This window comes from Homarus americanus, unplaced genomic scaffold, assembly GCF_018991925.1.
Source record: "Homarus americanus isolate GMGI-L3 unplaced genomic scaffold, GMGI_Hamer_2.0 scaffold39675, whole genome shotgun sequence".
Taxonomy (NCBI): Eukaryota; Metazoa; Arthropoda; class Malacostraca; order Decapoda; family Nephropidae; genus Homarus; species Homarus americanus.
In genome coordinates this window covers 10885539-10894478 of record NW_024736071.1, presented here as the reverse complement: position 1 = coordinate 10894478, position 8940 = coordinate 10885539, and the positions used below count along the sequence as shown (strand labels likewise).

Sequence of the window (8940 nt, the reverse complement as noted above, 5' to 3'; positions counted from 1 at the left end):
CCGAAGGCAAATTGTTTACCATTTATTATTACGACACTTTACACTGAAACGCGGGTAGTTTCAACAAAATATTGTATATTTCCATTCAAGTATTTATTCAAGTCAATTAGGAGGGAATATTATTGTAATACAACAGTTTTTTAACTAAACCATTCGAAAAGCGATTACGGTAACATCTTTTGAACGAAAGAAAGCGAAAGTCATTGTTTTCGTCACGATTTTATCCCACTTTCCACTTTAATACGTACGTAATTTCAGCAAAAATATTACATTTCCGTGAATGTATTATATCAAGCACAGTATGAATAGAATATCATTGTAATATAACAGAATTTTAACCGAAAACTATTAAAAAAACGAGTAGCATCTCAAGAACAGAAGCTTAGGTAAAGTCTTTTGTTTTCGTCATGTATTTTATCCTATTTTACATTAAAATACATCACGTTTCAGCAAAACTACTATTTATTTCCGAGAATATATTCATTCAGGCGCAGTTTAGGTAAAATATACGTGTGATGTAATAGTTTTTTAACTGAAAACGATTCGAAAAACACGTACCCTCTAGCCCTGTTCAAGGAGAGGACTGGGAGAAGCTGTTTGGTGCTGCAGACGATGACAAAGGAAAATGATTTTGATGGATTTTAATGAAAATATTCAGAAATATGGTATCGTAGTATTTATTCAAGTCAATTAGGATAGAATATTATCGTAATACAACAGTTTTTAACTGAAAACCATTCGAAAAGCGATTACGGTAACATCTTTTGAACGAAAGAAAGCGAAAGTCATTGTTTTCGTCACAATTTTATCCCACTTTCCACTGTAATACGTACGTCATTTCAGCAAAAATATTACATTTCCGTGAATGCATTATATCAAGCACAGTATGAATAGAATACCATTGTAATATAACAATATTTTAACCAAAAACTATTTAAAAAACGAGTAACTTCTCTTGAACATCGGAAGGTTAGGCAAAATCTTTTATTTTCGTCATGTATTTTATTCTATTTTACATTAAAATATATCACGTTTCAGCAAAACTACTATTTATTTCCGAGAATATATTCATTCAGGCACAGTTAAGGTAAAATATACATGTGATGTAACAGTTTTTTAACTGAAAACGATTCGAAAAACACGTGTACCGTCTAGCTGATACAGTACTCAACAGCTGGTGGTACGTCATGCGTCGTTGTAAACAATAGGAGGTTGAAGTAGATTACCGGGTATTATATTAAGTATGAAATATCGAAAAGGTTTTTATTACCGGTATTTTTGTAGATCAGTGAGAACTGTGATATTTATGATATGATAAGTTAGCCTGTGCAAGAACTTCAACATAGACTACTGAAAGCACGTTTAAGGTAATTTAGCCTATTGTAAGTTGGTGAGCTTCATTTGCTGAAGGTGCACAACTTTCATTACTATATGGTACATATTTTACGTTTCCATTGTTTACTGGCAGTAAATGGTAAATATTTTTCATGTCTGAAGCTAAAAGTTGCTCCTCGCCCTTCCCATCATGCATGGGTTCAACCTAACAAAACTATTACGCATGTATAGGACACCAATTTTTTGCCTAAAAATTTGGTCTTAAAAACTCGAACTATACACGAGTATATACGTTGCAATAAGACCTCTGCACTCTTATTACTTACACTTCTAGATATAAAACTCAATACTCTGTTTGCCTTATTTCGAACATTAACGCCTTTTTCTTTTTCTAGGCCTTAGGTCCGGACTTACAAGTACCCCTAGGTTTCTTTCACAAGTCGACTTCTCTAGGTTGATGTTGTTAAGGCTGTATACATTGACAGTACTGTATTTGTTCTCCAATATTAAGTACACTGCACCCTGCTGGTGCTGAATTTCATTTGCCATTTTTCAGAACACCCCCTGCATTTATTTAGATCCTCCTGAAATGCATTTGCATCCTGCCCCGAATTAATCTGTCAGCTTCCTTATTTTGGTGTCATCCGTCAAGAACTTGCTTATGGAGTGTCGCTGTTGATCCCAGTATCTAGATCGTTTATGAGATTATGAACAAGAGTGGGGCCTAGTACTCGACCCTGGGAACCCCTAATTGGTTACACGGCTATACTCAGATTTAACACCATCTACGCTTGACCTTTCATGCTTCTATCGGTGAGCCAAGATTTTATCCAATTTAAAACTTTCCTCGATACTATGAGCCTTAATTTTTTCTTTGTGAAGCCTCTGATGCGGTAATTTCGTCAAAATGCTTTATAAAGTTAAGTAAATAACATCGTAATTTTCGTCATTATTTACTACTCGAAGACTTTCCTAAAAACGTCAGCAGATTTGTTAGACAAGATTTTCCCTTTGTAAAACCCATGCTGAGTCGTGGTAGATTAATTTACTTTTCTAAAATGCCATCAGATGCTATCTGCTATAATTGATTCAAGAAATTTCTAATTACTGACGTCAAACCGATCAGCCGGTAATTTGACGCTGATGTTGCCCCCCCCTTTTTGAATATGGGTACTACAATTGCTTGTTTCACAAGTCTGGCAATAACCTCCTGGTGGTCTAATGATTTTTGTAAATAAATTTACGAAGGGTCTGCTAATCTGTTCCTGCTAATTTTTCAAGACTCGGAGGAAAATTTCATCCGCCCTGGGGACGGTCTTTAGTTTATTTATCCTCATAAGAACATCCTCTTTCTGATAATGATATTCTTTTAATTTCTTCTCCCCAAATATCAGTTCCACCTCTCGAATTTCCTCGTTAATCTCTTCTGTAGAAAAACTGATAAGAAGTAGCTGTTCAATGCTTTGCTTAATTCTTCACTGCCATTTATCAGCCCTCCCTGACTTAAATTCAACTTTGTCCTTGACCTTGTTCTATATAAGTACCTCGAAAATCCCTTGGGATTCGCCTTGGATTTTCTTTTGTTGTTTTGATTTCATAGTCTCTTTTGCTTTCCTTACATTTTCTTAACATTCCCAGATAGTCTATTATACCTATTTTTGAGCTGCTCCCTCCCTCCCCTTTTTAATTTCTTATATATCTTTCTTTATTCCTCTGGTCATGTTTAAGTTTTCTGCTCATCCACCTTGGCTCATTCTTTATTTGACCTAATTTTTCTGTAAGGTATATTTTGTTCTTGTGCTTTATGTAGTATACTAGTGAATATATTATATCATGATCAATTGTTGTGTCATCTATGACTGTGACTGACGTGATCGTTCCCAGGTGACCTCTACCTAGGTACCTTCTAGCCCCTGATAATCCGCCAACCGAAAGTTTGGGACTCTGACCATATTGTCATTGTTTTCGTTTCCAATTTAGGGTGAAATTCTGGATTTCTCTGTGATCACTGTTACCTAGTTCTTCCCCTTCTGTGACATCTCTGATAATATTATTTTCTTTTATTTGTTAATACTAGGTCTATTATATTGTCACCTCTAGTAGGTTCTGTAATTAGTTGTATAAAAAAATTGTCCTGTACTGTTTAGAAGTCTTCAGATTCATAATCACCTGCCAATGTTGTCCTGGTCAATATTTCTGAAGTTGAAATTCCCCATAATGCATACAGGTTGTTGCTACCCTACAAAATTTCCTGCCATATGGGCTGGAGCGCTTTTTTCCCAAGACTTGGGGGCCTAAATCACTCCCATAATTAGTTTTTTCTTCCTTCCGTGATTTCTACCCATACAGACTCGGTTCCTATTTCAATTTTATTGAATTACTAATACAACATTTTACTGTATCCTTGACGAAGAGTGTGACCCCTCTCCCCTTCCTACCTTCCTGTCCTTATGCAGGAAAAGGTTGTACCCTTCTATGGTACTCTGATAAATTTTGCTTCGCCAGATTCATCCAAAGTTTCGTGATTGTTATGACGCTCCAGCATTCTCGGTACATACAACTGCTCTCAGCAAGTCTATTTTATTTTAAATGCCCGAGACTGTTTGTATAGTATACCTTTCCAATTTTACTTCCCAGGACCTGCTTGTTTTTGACCCCACTTTCCCCGACTTCTCTAGGTATATGCTGATAACCAAGGAAAGAAGAAAACACGAGTTCCCAAGCCTTTCGTGTAATTCACATCTTCAGGGGTGAGTACAGACTAAGAGGAGTACAAAACAAGGTGTTTATATACAGAGGGTGAGTTTTGTAATCCTCTTTAGTCTGCACCCACCCTGAAGATGTGAATTACACAGCAGTAGGAACTTCGTGTTTTCTTCTTTTCTCCTTATGTATATATATATATATATATATATATATATATATATATATATATATATATATATATATATATATATATATATATATATATATATATATATATATATATATATATATATATATATATATGGTCAAAACTATATGGTAAAAATATAAGTAGTAATATATTCTCACAAGCCTTAAAATTGTCCATTTGGTTCATAGATAAGGTCTGTAAAATTTTATCCATATTCATTAACATTTAGAGGTCAATCCATTTTGCATATTATACTTGTAGTGTAGGACTGAATTTTCTGTCCACATGATACAGTCTTAATATACACAACACATTATATTGGGTATATTTCAATGTATATAGCCTAGTTGCCTATTTGGAAAGGGCAAAGAGTCAAGTATTGAGTCATAGGGACTGACAATGACAGGTTGAAACAGGAAACACAGACAAGGGTTACCATTAATCAGATGAAGTTACTTATTTCATTTATATCTCATCAGTTCTACAATTATTTCATTATCAATCTAAATAGTATATTATGCAGGTTTCCATCTTGTGTCATGGCATATGAATGGCAGGCAATTATTACCTGTATGTGAGATTCTGGCATGAAGCACCAATGGCTGTTCGAGCTCCATTCAATGATTTGCAGCTAATGAAGGTTTTAAAGGAATATCCTCATGAGAAAGTTGCACACGCAGCAAGCAAGCAATTAGCCGACATCTCTGGTATCTATCAGAACATCTTATCGGTCTAAGCTTATTTGGTGACAGGATCGATACTGAAACCAAGAAGAATATGGTACAAAACATCCAGTGCCAAAGAAACAGGACTTTTCAAGGCGTATTGTCCCTATCTGATGAAACTCCTATCAGTAATGTGGCCTCATTTGTTACTGAGCGTACATTAGATATTTTGATGTTCTTACACTAGATGGCAAAGAAAGAGCACAACTGTTCTTGAGTAGGATCCCAAAACATGGAAAGACGATGAAGTGTTTATCACAATGAGAGATCGTGCGATAAATATGAAGGTGGTGAATGACAGCGCAGAGAGGGCAATTGTGCTCATAGAGCGTTATAATGAGTCTATAACGCAAAATGAGGACCAAAAGCAGTACCTTTACAGGTTGTTGCAGCTCATCGCAAGAAGTTACCAACGGCAAGCAAAGCTGCTATGATGAAGGGATACAAAAAGAAGAATGTGTATTGGTGTTCTAGAGTTATTTAGTTTGTAATTTGTAAAACTTATAATTGTATTTTGCTGAATAAAGACAATGTGTTTATAATGTGTTTATCTAGCCCTGAAAAAATCCTTATTATGTACTAAATGGAAAAAAAGAGGACATTGGATTGACCTCTAAATATGCCTTTAAATGATCCAATTTTTTTCTGGGTGCATTTTGTACCTAATGGACAAAAATAAACCTTGTGGAGAAAACGTATACAAATATGTGATATTTTGGACTAATTCTAAATATATATATATATATATATATATATATATATATATATATATATATATATATATATATATATATATATTATGCTGATAACCACAAGAAAACGCGAAGTTCCCAAGCACTTTCGTGTAAGTCACATCTTCAGGGGTGAGTACAGACTAAGGAGAAATACTTGACAAGGCTAATATTTACCGTAGAGGAGAGTGAGATCAAGTCCCTAGGGGACAGCAGGTGTCCACAATGTTCGGGTCATAAGGCAGTTTGATGTAACGTTACTCTTTACAAAGGTCCCAGTTGATGATTTACTGGAGTTCCTCACAGGTTCCCTGGATAATATTTCATTGCCAGTCTCGAAAGATGATTTCATCGAACTTATCAAACTATGTATTAAGGATTGTAAATTTGAATTCAATGGAGAATATTATGCTCAAAAAAATTGATATGGCAATGGGTAATCCGCTTTCAACAGTATTAAGCAACTTAAAGTATATATGGAATTCTTTGAGAAGAAACTATTCATTAAGTAATATTTTACCACCTTCAGCAGTCTGGTTTAGATACATATATACCTTAATGTGCCTTTGGCCATGTAATGAGGACCTAAAAGCTTTTCTACCACAACTTAACAACTTAGCCCCCTCAATCAAATTCACTGTGGAATTAGAGAATAACTGCAAATTACCATTCCTAGACTGTCTGATCCACAGAATAGGTAACACCTTTAAATTCAGTATTTATAGGAAACCTACTAATGTGTTTATACATTCATATAGCACCTATTTCTTTTAAGATTTTAAGTTTCACTTTCATACACCATTGCCAATACTACATAGATTCATGACATGTTTAATCCTTTACCAGACAAGCCACCTAATTTATGAAGTATCAAAAAAATGCTCTTATTATGTTAGAATACCAGGTATCCCTCGTTTGGTGATTAGGATGTGTACTTGAAAAGCTGATCACTAAACGAGGGGAAAACGAGAAATAATATCAGTGGACCCTGAACCTGATCCTGAATACTATCATCAAGAAGATTCCCCCTAATCCTCACCCAACCTCAACTTAGGAGACAGATCATGTGACTTATTAGTTGGCTGAAGAGGGTACCAGTATACCAATGGCAAGATTTCGTCTTCCATTTCTTCAATATGGGCTTTTACTTCATTTACCAGTGTTATCATTACACTTTCGGAATATCATCTACGTATTATCAGCTCACCTCGCAATGTAAGTGTTACATTTATTTATTATTGTATTATTTACTTATTATTACAGTATACTGTACTGTACTGTGACATGCTTATTGGTGTGAGACGAGCATGGTGATGTGTTTTGATAGAGATGTGTGTGACAGTTTAAATAACCGACGAATAATTTACCTGTTAAGAAAAAAGAAGAAAAAATATTTATTGCATACTCACAGGAAAATCTTATTGGGTTAGACCTGTGTGTACACGTGTGTGAAGGTCGATTGCTTTAAATTCATGTTTGCCTCAGTTTTAAGGTCTTCATTACCGCCATAGTGCGAGACAAGTTACTGAATGTGAACATGACTATTTATATTACTCGTTTTACTTCTGTTAAAAGAAACATACTTAGCAGTTAGGACTCATTTTTTTATTCATATCGAAATACTGTATTAAGAAAATTCTTGACTCATAAATTTCTCCCAAGTTAATCTAATCGTTTAAGATATTTTTTTATATTAAGACTATGACGTAAATAGTTAAAATACTGATGAAATATAATTATAATATGTAGCCGGCAGTATTTGCCGAAGGTTGTGGTTGGATTATGACTGATTAATTATTTGTAATTCTATTAGTTGCTTCCGTCTTGCCATTTGTTTTGAGGAGGGAGGGCGGTAATGCGACTTTTAATTTATTCAATCTATATATATTTTGTTTTAGAATAATATTAAAATTAAAAGTTATTAGATGCTAATAAAACCTGTCGAGACTTTCTTTTGACGCGACGAGGATGGCGAAGCGTGTGACCTGAGAGTTTCTGAGGACCCTTGGCGAGGCTAGCCTGAGCGATGATATTGATAATAATGGAGAGAATTATATACACCATGAAAATAACCAAAAGTATTCAATATCGTTTTTATTGTTTCAGTTTGTTGTAATAATGACACAATTCTATTTATATTTGGCCATAATAACAGATTATAAAAAATAATCTATTTTAATGGTGACAATGATATTTGAAACACTCCGAACGTCTCTGACACAATTCCACCGCCCGACTTACGGCGCCTACTAAGATGCTGGTTTGTATTTTTGTAAGTATATAAGATGATGAAATATATAATTAACAATAAGTCTTATTTAAGTTTCATGCTTCGTGTGAGCAAACTTTTCTCTGTGATTTTGACTATTGCAACAAGGGAAGTTTTCGTTATATTAAGGTATCAAACTAGGAATTCAATGACTAACTTATCTTGATGACAGAAAAGGCTCGAAAGATATCACAAGAGGAGATTTTGTTATCTATATAATTGATTTTTATAAAATATTTGATCGTACTATAAATATTTAATACGTACATATGACCACAGTAAAATTATATTTTCTTTGTGTTCCTGAATAAATGAGGATTAAATATGCGACAAAGAAAGGTACATGGCACTGAGCGAGGAATGTCTTGGGGTGTTGAGGTAAGGCAAGTCAGTCAGGTGTCGTTGGACAGTGTGGTGAGTTACCCTACACGTCGGGGCGGTGTTTGTTCTTGCACCTGGATATATAAAACTCGTATACATATTCAGTATACGGATAAAGTGGATACTAATCGGTACTTTAGTGTTATTGTAGTGTAGTACTGTGGATAGTCGTAGGTGAAGGGGTACGCAGCGCTACGTCTTTACCAAAGGTAAATATTTCAAATTTGTTTTTTTCTTAACCACATATTGTTTATATGCATTTAGGATTCGCCTTTGATACCTTCGTTATAATTGGAATTGTAACTAAGCTTTTGGAAAGAGAATTAAGTGCTTTCAGTAACATTACCAGAAACAAGAATAATCTAAAAGTGACACGGAGAAAAATATGCGTGTGAGGGATTTCAACGCCACCTGAAGGAAGCAGCCAACACTCCCACTTGGCCAGATGCCGGCGCTCTCTTGGAACTCATCTGTCTGTGTCGCTGTCTCTCTGCCCATGCTTCTAACCATTTAAATACGTCAGCAGTATATTTCCGAACCCAGTGTCATGAAAAGAGGTATTTTCTAGACCGACTTACCCTGCTAGTTCTTGCAGGAGGAGAT

The 8940-nt window shown here is 34.9% G+C and overlaps 1 protein-coding gene across 1 annotated transcript in view; it reads left to right on the top strand.

Moving 5' to 3' along the window:
* The first annotated feature begins 8363 nt into the window (after nt 1–8363).
* The window catches only part of LOC121871703 (unconventional myosin-XV-like), a 176799-nt gene continuing 176222 nt past the window's right edge, over nt 8364–8940 (top strand). The window contains exon 1 of the mRNA XM_042374114.1: nt 8364–8546. The gene's annotated coding sequence lies outside the window, so the exon portion shown is untranslated. The remainder of the gene's footprint in view (nt 8547–8940) is intronic.